This window comes from Coregonus lavaretus, assembly GCF_964263955.1.
Source record: "Coregonus lavaretus genome assembly, chromosome: 1".
NCBI classification, from domain to species: Eukaryota; Metazoa; Chordata; class Actinopteri; order Salmoniformes; family Salmonidae; genus Coregonus; species Coregonus lavaretus.
In genome coordinates, this window is record NC_139988.1 from 25,222,976 (window position 1) to 25,239,174 (window position 16,199).

A 16,199-nucleotide genomic window follows, 5' to 3' on the forward strand; every position below is an offset into this window, starting at 1 on the left:
ATCAAAGACAGACATTAGATATAATATTTCCAATCTAAGAATTTAACCGTTGTACCAGAAAACTTTTGGAATATGACAACACCGAAACCGGTGAACTACTATGTAGGGAAACTCCTTCAGCAATATTATGCATGACTCACGGAGGGATTTCTGTGGTGTCCTGATAAACTGTCATACTTTAGAAATGGCGAGAAACAGCTATTTACCGTCCTCAAGTATGCCACTGAAACAGCATATTTGTAGCATAACAAAGCATCCAATTACCCATTAGAAGCCTCAGGCCTGAATCTAATAACCTCTCTTCACAAACATTAAATATATATGTGTTTGGGTATGTTTTAACGTGTTGACATACACTACCAGTCAAAAGTTTGGACACACCTACTCATTCAAGGGTTTTTCTTCATTTTTACAATTTTTTACATTGTAGAATAATAGTTAAGACATCAAAACTATGAAATAACACATATGGAATCATGTAGTAACCATAAAAGTGTTAAACAAATCAAAATATATGTTATATTTGAGATTCTTCAAATAGCCACCCTTTGCCTTGATGACAGCTTTGCACACTCTCTGCATTCTCTCAACCAGCTTCATGAGGTAGTCACCTGGAATGCATTTCAATTAACAGGTGTACCTTCTTAAAAGTTAGTTTGTGGAATTTCTTTCCTTCTTAATGCATTTGAGCAAGGTAGGGGGGATATACAGACAATAGCCCTATTTGGTAAGAACAGCTAAATAAGCAAAGAGAAAATACACTCCATCATTACTTTAAGACATGAAGGTCAGTGAATACAGAACATTTCAAGAACTTTTAAAGTTTCTTCAAGTGCAGTCGCAAAAACCATCAAGCGCTATGATGAAACTGGCTCTCATGAGGACCGCCACAGGAATTGAAGACCCAGAGTTACCTCTGCTGCAGAGGATAAGTTCATTAGAGTTACCAGCCTCAGAAATTGCAGCCCAAATAAATGCTTCACAGAGTTCAAGTAACAGACACATCTCAACATCAACTGTTCAGAGGAGACTGTGTGAATCAGGTCTTCATGGTCAAATTGCTGCAAAGAAACCACTACTAAAGGACACCAATAAGAAGAAGAGACTTGCTTGGGCCAAGAAACACGAGCAATGGACATTAGACCGGTGGAAATGTGTCCTTTTTTCTGGAGTCCAAATTTGAGATTTTTTGTTCCAACCGCTGTGTCTTTGTGAGACGCAGTGTGGGTGAACGGATGATCTCCGCATGTGTATTTCCCACCGTAAAGCATGGAGGAGGAGGTGTTATGGTGTGGGGGTGCTTTGCTGGTGACAGTGTCTGTGATTTATTTAGAATTCAAGGCACACTTAACCAGCATGGCTACCACAGCATTCTGCAGCGACACACCATCCCATCTGGTTTGGGCTTAGTGGGACTATCTATCGGAAAGCAGAGTGAAGGAAAAGCAGCCAACAAGTGCTCAGCATATGTGGGAACTCCTTCAAGACTGTTGGAAAAGTATTCCAGGTGAAGCTGGTTGAGAGAATGCCAAGAGTGTGCAAAGCTGTCATCTAGACAATGGGTGGCTATCTGAAGAATCTCAAATATAAAACATATTTTGATTTGTTTAACACTTTTTTGGTTACTACATGATTCCATATGTGTTATTTCATAGTTTTGATTTCTTCACTATTATTCTACAATGTAGAAAATAGTCAAAATAAAGAAAAACCCTGGAATGAGTAGGTGTGTCCAAACTTTTGACTGGTACTGTATGCACATTGATGGTCAATGTTCCATTTCACATTTCTCATCTCTCGCTGCGTCATATCGTATGCAGCATAGGGGGACCTTCCAATATCTTGGCATATTTATGATTGAAAAGCAGTATGTGAGAAATACAGCACACACACAAATGCTTGCACACACCATGATTATACCAAGTCATTAGGCTATTCCTCATCGAATCTTTTATGAAAGGAGATTATGCCATTTTCCTTTCAACCTCTCGAGCTTTGCAATGAAAGAGTAACAAGGCTAAATCCTGACATTCTTTGGTCAAGAACCATTAGTTCAAAGTAAATAAACAGAGTGTATTTCTGCATTGAATTCAATTAAATGTGCTTGCTGCTAATACTCCCGGCAGACATTTGTGTCAATCGAAACCCACTCATAGAAAGACATCATTTTCAAATGTTGTTGGTGGCCATAACAGTAGCTGAAAGGCTAGGGCTAATTTGAATTATCTGCCACTGGAAAACATTGTTCTCAATTTCCTATCTGTTGATGTATTTTAATTACCATTGTTATTCTTAGAACATAACATCAGAAATATAAACAGTCCACAATTTTCTAGACTAGTGCTCTACATTGATAAAGGATGATGGAACTACAAGTATGGGGGTCTGTTCATATATAAGAAAAACCTTCTTTTCAGAAACAAATGGAGAATGAAAAAATGCTGAATCATCAAAGTTTTGTCAAAGCTTCTGAGCCAATATTTTATAACTATGGTACCATGAAATTACAAAATAAAAAGACCTCTGAAATCAAACGCAGCAATAAAAACTTGAGACACAAAATGTTTAATTTTAATTTGTAGTGACAAACAAATGGGCTACAGTAATTCTAAGGTAAAAATAGCTGTTCATTAAGCAGCGACTTAAAAAACGTAGATGTGTTTACGCTTTAGACGGTGTAATCAGGGGGACCTTCCAATATCTTGGCTTATTTATGATTGAAAAGCAGTATGTATGAAATCAGTGTCATGTTGTATTGTTAACTAATGGACCAAACCTAAAAAGGAACCCAAACCAAATAAATAGACAGTCTGCAGATGGGACATGCTATCTTTCTAATAGTTTACATTAATTGAGCACTCCAATATGCCTAAAACATGCTCAGGCTGTAACCAGATGATGCTGGATTTGTTTGATGCTGGACACCGTCAGACATCTGTATACTGTTATTCTGTCTCTAAAAGTGTAACAGTAGGGAACTTTCTGTTCCAATGCACTTTGTGTACTTTGTACTATAATACTGTAGGTGGGCATTTGGGTTAAACACCATTTGTGTTTGCATATTTTTTCATATTTTATTTGTCAGCATGAATGATAACCAGTGTTGGGTAGGTTACTTTCTAAATATAATTCGTTACAGTTACTAGTTACCTGTCCAAAATTGTAATCAGTAACTTAACTTTTGGATTACACAAACTCAGTAATGTAATCAGTTTATTTTCAGTTACTTTTAGATTACTTTCCCCTTAAGAGGCATTAGAAGAAGACAAAATTGAATATTACCAATTGAAAGACATCTATTGCAGGATAAATAAATGTTAGAGTTTACATAGCTGGCTATAAACGGATGTTGCATTTTACTTTATGGGTTGGTTATGTAGGATTCTTCTAACCCATTGTTTTCTACTACAGATAATAATATGATTAGGCTATATCTTTGCATTAAAAACCAAGGTCTGTCAAATTTCCAGTCATTCCAATTAATTGAATATCCCTTGATCTTCAAGAATAGGACTTGGAAATATGTTAATATAGATTAGGCAAATTGTTTTACCTTAGTATAACCAAAAACTAAGGATTTATTAGCGTATGTTGTTTATCTTGTTGTCATGGAGGACTGATTGGACTCGTTGCTTCGAGTTGAAAAATAAATGCTGCTCTCATGGAATGGCTATTTGCATGTGAACAATGTATGCCATATGCTGCATTTGCTATAGGCCTAGTTTATGTTTTTGTTGGTGACACTTTGATATCTCGATAATTTGCAGCTGTTTAAGTCTATCAAAAGTGTGCGAGTTTGAGCATGTGTCCATTTAAAAAAAAAAATTAGCACTAATTAGATAGAGCAATAAAAGCCCCACTCATAGTCTTCTTAAATTAAACTAGTTTTTGACAGTATGGAGCGCAATACCACTGAGAAGTTTAGAAGGGATGAACTTCCTTAAACTTTTCCATAGTCTGGGATCCGCACTATGCAGCTGTTGGAAGATTGCATTTTTCACTGGCTGTCTACTGGTCGCAAAAACAATGATTGATAGGCAGCTTAAACTTCTTCAATTCAACCATTATTGGGTTAAAATACAAATATACATTTGTGTACAGCCATTCACAACAACCAAAATCCGTAAAGTGCAAATAGCTAAATGAGTGAGCAGCAGTGTTATTCACATCAATGCGCTATGTAGATACCAATAACTGTAGCTTCAATGCAACCAAGAGAGTGAGTCCAGCCCAATGTAAGAACTCTATAAAAACTATCTTGCTCGCATCGAAGCTATAATAAGTGATATCCGTATCGCCCGTAGGCTACACCACTGCTGTCGTCCTTACCTCCAAGCGTTTAATCAAATTGGATAATCTTTGAATGCCTACAGCAGTCGCACCATTGGAAGACAGAGCTCGGACTGTAGCCTACAAAAGTATCCATCACATGCATTTGGTGTGTCATCATAGTGGTCTCTGACTTGTGGTCCAACACAATCTCACACTCAATTCGTGCAAATATGTAGAAAAGTATTTCAGCAGATTTCTTGCGCTTTTGTGTGGCTTAATTCGTGTGAAAATACACACATTTCTGTTGTGAACTAACTCGTAGGAAAAGACAGACAGTTTTGTGTGACTTCATTCGTTGGAAAATACATTTTTGGGGGCAAACTTCAGAACATTCTTTTGAAAGTGATTGTAGCGATGCATTTTGGGCAATGGTGTTCTACACTGCCTTTTTTTGTGTCCCACATTTATTTATATAAAAAAAGAAAAAATGTTAACAACCCAATACTGTTGATCCATCCGGTTCTGATCTAATGAGATGGGTGTAGGATTTTCTATGGCCTAAATTCGATACCTTTCCCAGACATGAAGGACGAAGCTAGGCCCCTCTTGGTTCTCGTTGGCGAAGACTGAAGTCAAGTTGGGGGTTAAATGTCAGACTCTCCTATACCACTTTGCCCAACATGTTATACCCCAGAGGTTGTAAATAAACAATTTCTAAGGTGATATAGCTTGTATCATTATTATAGGGCTGTGAAACCCATAGCCGAATGGTTTCAGACTAAGCATTTCTCACCATTTTATTGTTTTATAACAGGTAGTGTCCATTTATTTACAGTAGTGTGTTGATTAATTATTGCTTTCTTCAGTAGAAATACAGAATATGTATAAAAATGCCATATATACCAAAAGCTAAATCAAGCAGAGATACAGTTGAAGTCGGAAGTTTACATACACCTTAGCCAAATACATTTAAACTCAGTTTTTCACAATTCCTGACATTTAATCCTAGTAAAAAATCCCTGTCTTAGGTCAGTTAGGATCACCACTTTATTTTAAGAATGTGAAATGTCAGAATAATAGGAGACAGAATGATTTATTTCAGCTTTTATTTATTTCATCACATACCCAGTGGGTCAGAAGTTTACATACACTCAATTAGTATTTGGTAGCATTGCCTTTAAATTGTTTAACTTTGGTCAAACGTTTCGGGTAGCCTTCCACAAGCTTCCCACAATAAGTTGGGTGAATTTAGGCTCATTCCTCCTGACAGAGCTGGTGTAACTGAGTCAGGTTTGTAGGCCTCCTTGCTCGCACACGCTTTTTCAGTTCTGCCCACACATTTTCTATAGGATTGAGGTCAGGGCTTTGTGATGGCCACTCCAATACCTTGACTTTGTTGTCCTTAAGCCATTTTGACACAACTTTGGAAGTATGCTTGGGGTCATTGTCCATTTGGAAGACCCATTTGCGACCAAGCTTTAACTTTCTGACTGATGTCTTGAGATGTTGCTTCAATACATCCACATAATTTTCCTTCCTCATGATGCCATCTATTTTGTGAAGTGCACCAGTCCCTCCTGCAGCAAAGCACACCCACAGCATGATGCTGCCACCCCCGTTCTTCACGGTTGGGATGGTGTTCTTCGGCTTGCAAGCTTTCACCTTTTTTCTCCAAACATAGCGATGGTCATTATGGCCAAACAGTTATATTTTTGTTTCATCAGACCAGAGGACATTTCTCCAAAAAGTTCCTGTCCCTCGCACCAAGCCTGTGATACACGTCGCCAGCCCGGCCCGGCCTGTTCCTGCCCCTCGCACCCAGCCAATGGTGCGCGTCGCCAGCCCGGCCCGGCCTGTTCCTGCTCCTCGCACCAAGCCAATGGTGCGCGTCGCCAGCCCGGCCCGGCCTGTTCCTGCCCCTCGCACCCAGCCAATGGTGCGCGTCGCCAGCCCGGCCCGGCCTGTTCCTGCTCCCCGCACCAAGCCTATGGTGCGCGTCGCCAGCCCGGCCCGGCCTGTTCCTTCTCCCCGCACCAAGCCTATGGGGCGCGTCGCCAGCCCGGCCCGGCCTGTTCCTGCTCCCCGCACCAAGCCTATGGTGCGCGTCGCCAGCCCGGCCCGGCCTGTTCCTGCTCCCCGCACCAAGCCTATGGGGCGCGTCGCCAGCCCGGCCCGGCCTGTTCCTGCTCCCCGCACCAAGCCAGTGGTGCGCTTCGTCAGCCCGGTCCGGCCCGTTACTGCTCCCCGCACCAAGCAAATGGTGCGCGTCGTCAGCCCGGTCCGGCCCGTTCCTGCTCCCCGCACCAAGCCAGTGGTGCGCTTCGTCAGCCCGGTCCGGCCCGTTCCTGCTCCCCGCACCAAGCCAGTGGTGCGCTTCGTCAGCCCGGTCCGGCCCATTCCTGCTCCCCGCACCAAGCCAATGGTGCGCTTCGTCAGCCCGGTTCGGCCCGTCCCTGCTCCCCGCACCAAGCCTGTGGTGCGCGTCGTCAGTCCGGCACAGCCCGTGCCCGTTTCACCGGTGCCTGGTCAGGTACCGGTCAACTGCTCCACACCGGAGCCTAAGCAATCCGCTCCACCGATGTCCAGTCCAGCTCCAGCCAGCGGGACCAGACCAGGGGCGCTACGGGGGGGTTGTTAGAGGGTGGTGGTCACGCCCGGAGCCGGATCCGCCTCCGAGGAGGAATGCCCACCCGGCCCCTCCCCTGTTGGGTTTATGTTGGCGCGTTCGCAGTCCACGCCTTTGGGGGGGGGGGGGGGATACTGTCACGCCCTGGCTCTGTGGACTCTCATATGTTGAGCCAGGGTGTGTAGAGTCATTGTTTTGTGTTCTATGTTTCAGTGTCTAGTTCATGTGTTTCTATGTTGGCCGGGGTGGTTCTCAATCAGAGGCAACGTGAATCAGCTGTTGCTTGTTGTCTCTGATTGGGAACCATACTTAGGCAGCCGTTTGGGCAGTTGTGTTTTGTGGGATCTTGTTCTGTGTTGGTTTGTTTGTTAACTGAGGACTTCACGTTTCGTTTTGTTGTTTTGTTAGTTGTGTAAGTACTCTAATAAGAGATGTACGCATTCCACGCTGCGCCTTGGTCTACTCCTTTTGACGATCGTGACAAAATGTCACCAGTGCAACAGTAATTAATGAGATCCACAACCAGGGATTCACTTTGACTAGTTTGAACTGACAGACAGTAAAGCTGCCCTTGCAGAGGACCAGTTTGCACTCTGGAACATGAAATAAAGCCTTAATTGTGCCACTGATAGCCCCCTGTATTGATTTATTAACATTATTACTGCAGTAGCCAACCCGGGGTCGACGGTCAATACATTCCCACACTTTGTCTCAATAACAACCAAGCAGGGGCCAGATATTGAAATACATGGCATTGAATAAACAACCATATAACACATGAATAAATAAAGATAATTTACATCTATGATGAATAGCCAGTTGGTTGCTTCTCCAAGGGGGTTGTAAAAGCAACAGCAAATTACCTTTTTATTAATGCACAGTAAACATGCTATTAGCGGTCATGTATTAATGACACCCCAATGAGTGATCTCTGCATGCTTTGTTAGAACAGGGACATCCTGTGATGTTCAGAAAAACAACAATCAGTACAAAAGCATTTCTGCGGAAATAAGTTATCTACTCAGGTGAGAAGATTACAATGTAATGATGCTAATATTCTAAACTATCATATAAGGTCAGAACAAACTGTTTGTGTCATGATCGCTACAAGAGGCAGACCAAGGCGCAGCGTGATAGGCGTACATCTTTTAATGAGTACTTTACACAATAACAAAACAACAAAACGATACGTGAAGTCTAAAGGTTCATCAACACAAACCTATACAGAACAAGATCCCACAATCAACTGTGCAAAACAGGCTGCCTAAGTATGGTTCCCAATCAGAGACAACGAGCAACAGCTGCCTCTGATCGGGAACCACCCTGGCCAACATAGATCTAAACGATCTAGACAGAAAACAAGGAACAACTAAACATAGGAACTAACACCCTGGCTCAACATTAAAGAGTCCCCAGAGCCAGGGCGTGACAGTACCCCCCCCCCAAAGGCGCGGACTGCGACCGCGCCAACCAAACACCACAGGGGAGGGGCCGGGTGGGCATTCCGCCTCGGAGAAGGATCCGGCTCCGGGCGTGACCACCACTCTCTCTCTCGCCCTTGTGGTCTGGCCCTGCTGGCCGGAGCTGGACTGAACACCGGTGGAGCGGATTGCTCTGGCGTGGAGCAGCTGACCGGTGCCGGACCAGGCACAGGTGGAACAGGAACGGACCGTGCCGGACTGACGACGCGCACCACTGGCTTGGTGCGGGGAGCGGGAACGGGCCGGACCGGGCTGACGACGCGCACCACTGGCTTGGTGCGGGGAGCAGGAACAGGCCGAACCGGGCTGGCGACGCGCACCACTGGCTTGGTGCAGGGAGCAGGATCAGGCCGGACCGGGCTGGCGACGCGCACCACAGGCTTGGTGCGGGGAGCAGGAACGGACCGGACCGGGCTGACGACGCACACCACTGGCTTGGTGCGGGGAGCAGGAACAGGCCGAACCGGGCTGGCGACGCGCACCACTGGCTTGGTGCGGGGAGCAGGAACGGGCCGGACCGGGCTGACGACGCGCACCACTGGCTTGGTGCGGGGAGCAGGAACAGGCCGAACAGGGCTGGCGACACGCACCACTGGCTTGGTGCGGGGAGCAGGAACGGGCCGGACCGGGCTGACGACACGCACCACTGGCTTGGTGCGGGGAGCAGGAAAGGGCCAGACCGGGCTGACGACGCGCACCACTGGCTTGGTGCGGGGAGCAGGAACAGGCCGGACCGGGCTGTGGAGACGGACTGGAGGTCTGGAGCGAAGAGCTGACACAACCCGTCCTGGCTGAATGCCTATTTCTACACACTCTGTGTGAGGCATCAGCACAGGACGTACAGGGCTGTGCACTCGTACTGGCACTACAGCACGTGGCACTGGCGCAGGATATCCGGGACCGAGGAGGGGTACTGGAGGCCACGAGCGTTGAGCCGGCACACTCCGTCCTGGCTGCATGCCCACCTTAGCACGACACGTGCGTGGTGCTAGCACAGGACGTACAGGACTGTGCCGGACCACTCGCGGCACAGTACGCAGCTCCGCATAACTCGGAACCTGCCCAGTCTCACGCTGCCTAGCCTGAGTACGGGGAGTTGGCTCTGCTCTACCTCTAGGCTCTGCCAACCTCCCGTCCAGCCCCCCAAACCTGGTGGCCTCCTCTCCTAATCCGCCGATACGTCCTGTAGCTGCCTCCAGCATCCCCGTCGTCCATGCCGTGTGCCCCCCCCAAAAAATGTATTGGGGTTGCCTCTCGCCTGTCCGACGACGACCCGGTTGGCGCCGCTTCTCCTCTCCTGCCTGGGCATCCTCCCTCATCGCCCTCCGGTAGCGGACGGCCTCCTCCTCTGTGATTCTCCCCCAACCGAGGAGGACATCTACCAGAGTAACCTCCTGTTCCATACCCGGCGTTTGCTCCTGCACACGCTGCTTGGTCCTATTTTGGTGGGATCTTCTGTCACGATCGCTACAAGAGGCAGACCAAGGCGCAGCGTGATAGGCGTACATCTTTTAATGAGTACTTTACACAATAACAAAACGATATGTGAAGTCTAAAGGTTCACCAACACAAACCTATACAGAACAAGATCCCACAATCAACTGTGCAAAACAGGCTGCCTAAGTATGGTTCCCAATCAGAGACAACGAGCAACAGCTGCCTCTGATCGGGAACCACCCTGGCCAACATAGATCTAAACGATCTAGAAAGAAAACAAGGAACAACTAAACATAGGAACTAACACCCTGGCTCAACATTAAAGAGTCCCCAGAGCCAGGGTGTGACAGTTTGTGGAAAGATATTGTAACTATAACACATTAAGATTGTGACACTGATTTAGATTTAGTTTGAGTCTTAGTCTTAAAATACCTTTTAGTCATAGTCACATTCATCCTTCGTTAGTTTTAGTTATTAATCAGTCGACTAAAACTGGACAATTGTAGTCTAGGTTTAGTCGCAGCCATTTCAGTCACACAATAGTGAGAAGAAGAAAAAATGAAACAATGAATATTTAGGCTACCCCTAACTTCCATAATGTGCCCATTCAGATAGCCTTGTCCAGCTAGGACTACTATCCCCTCCTATACCTTAACTGGCAACATTGATATTGTGGCAGATTGTAACCAATGTCAGCCATAATTAACCACATAGTCTATAAAGCCTTGGCTAACAGGTGCTAAACAATAACAGCTATGATTTTCTCCCCATCATAACCGTCAAGGAGGGTAAATAACAGTGGTTTCATTGAAAAGGGGATTTCAGCTTTTCAATAATACCAGAAGTATTACTGTAATCCTAATATTCAACAAATAGCATTTGTTTTTCCCATAGGAAAAAAGCAACCGCAACTCGAATTTGTGGACTGCGGCGCGAGAGCAGCAACACAGATGAATGAATAACAGCACCATGGGAAAACAGAGCTTCTGATGTGATCAAAGCAAAAATAGCCTACATGAAAGTAAGAGAGAGAGAGTAAACATGATTGTTTCTAGTTACATGTCAAGCGTCCTGGCTACGCATCAGTTCAGAAGATTGACGAGTGACTGAAGTGACTACCTGGGAGCTGTGTGGGAGAGCTGGGCAGATCAGCTCAATCAGAACATGCAACTGAAATATGTCAATTCTGCCAATGAGAGGATTGCATGAAATATTCTGCATCCATGCATGCTTATAATTGGACAAAACAGATGAAAAGGAGCTTCATGTCAAATTAAATGTCCATTAGTCTCACATGGAATTCTCTTCTTGTCACATTTTCGTTGACTAAAATGAAAAGTAATTTGTAATAGTTAGTGGTTTTTCCAGGGCATCTCGCTATCATCATAGTTTTAGTAAAAAAAAAAGTTTTTTTCATCATAGCTGTTCACGAAATTAACACTGCTCCATGCAATGCATTTCAGTCATATTATTACACACCCACACAAATAATAAATAACAGTAGCACAAAATCCACAATCTGTATGGAACCCATCAACAATGCATATCATCAGCCAGAGCAGGGGCAAAAAAGCTTGTATTTTGATGCATTGTTTACATTCAGTTACAGAGAGAGAAAAAGGAATATCAAGGATTAGCCCAGTCCATAGATGTAAAAGGTTTGTTGACAGTAGGTTGGACCTTAATAATCACTGTGGCAACCTTGAAAGGAACCGGGAGCACATATCACAGGAGATGACACCTTGCAGGCATTTTTTTACCTGCAAACCCTGCTTGCACTGATATCATCAGCCTTCTCTAACTGATGAATTCAAGGTTTCCAATGTGGAAGGCTTAAAGTAAATCAAAGAGACTATGAATAAATAAGGTTTGCTTTTCACAACACTCAAAATAGTGTAGAGGGGGGTTGGGGGGAGGGGTAATGTCTCTCGGTCAGCACGAACAAAGATTACAGATATACTGACAAGATACTTGTCTCTCCGCCCTAACAATGGGAGTCGCTGTCCACAAAGTGGCACGGTGGTCTGTCTAGCTCCCACCTATCCTTTCTTTGGATTGGTGGATACAGCTCATTATTTTAATACTTTTATGAATATTTGATGAGGGTTGTTGACGCCAACCGCCTATATTCAATGGAGAGATGCTATGCTACTAGCCTCATACCATGAATATGCATAGCCACCTCGAGAAAACTCTGATATAAAGTGTTTTTTCTCAAAGTTGCGGGAATGTCACGTGTCCTACTTATATCAGTACACTCCTAACAACGTAAGCATTATGACACTTATATTCGATTAAATAAACCTCACCTAGCTAATAAGCCATTCATTTTTTTGCTGACCAAATTCGACACTCTCATTGACCTCCATACAAATACTCATTGCTTGGTGTTTGAAAAAACAAAAAAATGCCACCTACTGGAGGGAGGGAGACTTTCTGCTGAGTTGGGCCTTTCTCTTTACCTCTCCCTCTCTGGCATTAATATGTGGATTTTAGGAGTAAGGAGTCCTGATTTTGCTGAGTTGGAGTACAGAGGTGAGTCAGGTACTTTGCTTGTTATTGTAGTTTGGCAACATCAAATACTGTAGTTGTAATCCCCTAAAACTATACTAGATTTTTATTTCCATGGAGGGTGATAGAATTGTGTTTTTGGTACCACACTTTTTTCAGACATGATTTATCACATACACAGCCAGGGACATTGTTTCAGTCTGCATGTAAGTTTGGCCAAGTGAGACTAGCTGTAGGTAATTGGTGTTTCACACTGGGTTGCATGCTAGCAGAACAGAACGTCATATGTGAAGATGACAATGGAGGTCACAGGTATGTCCCATGTCGATTCAGTGTAAATGAAAACAAATTGTTCTACAAGCTAGAGCCTCCTGAAAACTATTTATACACATACTGACTCAGCTCAGGGTACTGACAGCTATATATGTCACACCTTGGCATATTTACCAATGTTATATCCCTCCAAAGACATTGTTCTATTGTACACAAAAGTTTGATTAAAAGGTTTGACTGAACTTGCTAAAAAAATGGGAGGGGGAGTAGATTCCTTGAATATCTTTTTTAAAGCAAGCTGTGCATATATTTATGTTCAATTTCATAATACTGATTGTGTTTAAAATACTCATTGCCAGTGCTCTAGATCACTTCACTATTTCACAGAGGAATTTTCACTCATTAAGTTCACATGTAAGTCACGATGTCTTCGTATCATTGTCTGCTCAGCCTTATCAGCCACAACTTCAAGCCCTCCCTCTTAATTTCTCACAAACTGGAAGAGAGTTGATAAACAAATTGTTGGCAAGATGAATCATTCTGTATTGTTAACAGCCTGCAATGCCTATTGCCTGATGAGTAATCCATCATTTCTTGGCCAAGTTTGTTAGAGAGCCACGTTTGACTTTGTTTTATTCGAGTATTTATGCACTGTGACTGTAAAGTCTGGACATGGACACCAAGACCCAGCAAATGGTAATGCTACTGGCTGTGGCGGCCATGAAATTTTGTCAGCCGGTAACTGTCATGCAAATGACTGCAGGTCTCACAGTAAAAGTGACTGTTAATTAACATAAACACCTTTAGTATATTAAGGCTTCCAAGCATACCAAGCCACTGATGCGTGCCGTTGGAACATCTACATTTTAGAAAGTCTAATAAATACATTTAATATAGCCTACACCATCACAATAAATCCATTATTTATTTTAGGCAGGTTTAAAGAAACATTACAATATGAAGAAAATGTATTTCAGAAGAACAGAATAGCATATTCTGAGTCAGCCTTATGTTAGGCCCTACTGGTCTGGCTAGGCTGTAGTACACTTAGCAGACTATACTTCACCTGCCATTATTTTATATTATTTTATAGTAAGAAGAATACAATTGAACATAGCTGAATAAAATAGAAAGGATCTTTTACAGTTAATATAGAGTTATTTGGCAACTTTAATTGTCATATAAAGCTTAGAATGTATTATAAATCAAAACATATAGCCTATGGTTGCATGATGAGACTATAATGATTATTTGAAAAAGTTGCAAAAAGGGCATGCGCTCTGATTCTTGCACAGGCTGGACACACTTCATTAGTCTTTCATTCACACTGTGACACGCACTCAATAATATTCTCAGTCTCACCCATCAGACTATTCTCAATTTAATCTGGTCTTTACATATAGCCTACTAATATATGTGTGAAATTAGTTTTGATTTAGAATGGGCCACAAAAACATACATCCGTAGCCTATGCACTAGCGAATGGAGGAAGCGCATCCCACGTTTACATTTTTAATATGCCAGGTAGGCTACTCCGGTTGTAAAGCAGATTAATGGAGAAGGGAGTAATTCCAGCTGCAATTCCGGTATTCCTGCATGTGGGCATTCCTGCATCTGTAGGAACCACTCTTTATACTTCCATTGGTCCATTTTTAAGCTAGGACTCTGGTACACAGGCGGGAGGCGAAAATGTTCCAGTACAGTAGGTGGCAGTAATGCACCATAACGTTGGATGTCAACCGCCGATAAACCCCACAGAAGAAGAAAAAGAAGAGGCGGGGAAGACACCGCTAGCTAGCTAAGACACCGGTAGACAGTGTCCTTTGCCCCCGCTTGCCGAGCACTGCTTTCCTGCAGTTCTGTTAATGTTATTGCAAGGGCAGGGTACTCAGAAGGCAGGGGCAAATGAGACTGTGTGCTAGCTAGCTAGATAGTGTACTGGAGTTAAGAACTTACCGTAAACTGACTCCACAGATACCTGGAAAATGTTGCGGATGGAGCCATCCAATCAGTACCTTTTGAGTGGCTCAACCCTTTGGAACATTGTCAAGGAGGGCAGTCATGTGTGTTGCGAAGCAGAGGATCACTGGTTCGAGCCCAGTATGGGGCAGTCGGACAGTTCAGGAAGCTAAGCTGTTAGGAGGAGGCTAAACAACAATTTATTTAGGAAGCTAAGCTGTTAAGCGGCAGGCGGGGGCAAAATACACTATGTGCTAGCTAGCTAGGCCTCTGGTACACAGGCAGGAGGCGTGGGCGACACCGGTGTCACACAAATGAAAAGTGTGACACAAGCATTAAGATGGGGGGGGGGGGGACGTTCCTGCAGCTGAGCCCACATGCAAGAACCAATGGGATGCTCGAGGGGAAGCCGCAATCACACACTATTGGATTAATGTGCTTAATTATAAGAGTTGAAAAATAAATATAGTAGCACTAGAAAGCTGGGAATATCTTATTTTAAATAGTGGCCAGTCAAAACTCAGTTCTTACACACGAGTGTGCAATGACTGAGTTTATAAGAACACATATTTCACTATAGGCCATATGTCAGGGCTCTCAAACCCTGTTCCAGGGGTCCTATGGGCTACACTTAATTTAGAGTTATTGGGCCATTTTGTTGTGATGCAAACCTTATCAACACATATAGGCCTATGGGCTCTGTTTCCTGCCATAATAGACTGCAGATGCTGGACAGTCTCTCAAATTCACAATATTCTCACCCATCAGACTATTCTCAATGTATTCTTGTCTTTACATAAAACTAAATAATATATGTATGAAATTAGTTTAGATTTAGAATGGGGCATTATCATGCCAGAACAGGAGCAGGGGGAATAAATGACGTAATCCATATGCACTTGAATAGTGAATGGAGGGCACTTTTTCCGCGGTTAATTTACATGCCAGCCAGGTAGGCTACTCCGTTTGTAAAAGGAAGCAATGTGCTTAATATAAGGAAAGCTTAGAAATAAATATAGTAGCCTAGCAATGGAATGCTGGGATCCTCCTCTTTTTAAAAGAGGCCATCAAAACTCTGTTTTCACATGCAATTGTATGCCTATAGAAATGTTGCGCAATGACTGGGCTTATAAGAACACTTCTTTGAGGAGCTGGCTCTCGCTATGCGACAGGTGATATTCCGCTCAAACTCTGAATGCCAGTTAGTTGGAGCATCGTTAAATCTCGAGCTGTTTCCCAAAACCATTGTTATTAATTAAGGTCGATGTCCCCACCCCCACAAAATCTAATTAGCATAATAACAAATCCCCATAAAAATCCCACAGTTTAAGATAGCGATATCTGTTTTTTTGCATTGGATGCGTCTCAATCCACCGCATCCGCCTATGTAACACTTACGCATCTGCAGTGAAAGGTGACAGAGCTAGAGCGGTGTTTGTCAGACCATGAGACATTCCGTAAATCGTTCTTCTCACAAAAGTAATCTGTAGCGTCCGAACGCTTTGGCCTACAAACTATTATGAGACTCTCACAAACACGATGGTGTTCTCCGTTTTGCTCTACGACCTCCACAAGTGTCAGGAGACTCGTCTGAAGTCGGTACAGCTGATCTGATGGGTTAACATTGCACTTGAAAACAC

At 43.8% G+C, this 16,199-nt stretch overlaps 1 protein-coding gene across 3 annotated transcripts in view; it reads right to left on the reverse strand.

Moving 5' to 3' along the window:
- Window positions 1–16,199, reverse strand: part of LOC311131344 (CUB and sushi domain-containing protein 1-like) — a gene marked incomplete at both ends in the record, with an annotated part of 555,203 nt that overhangs the window by 375,958 nt on the left and 163,046 nt on the right. The window lies entirely within an intron of this gene.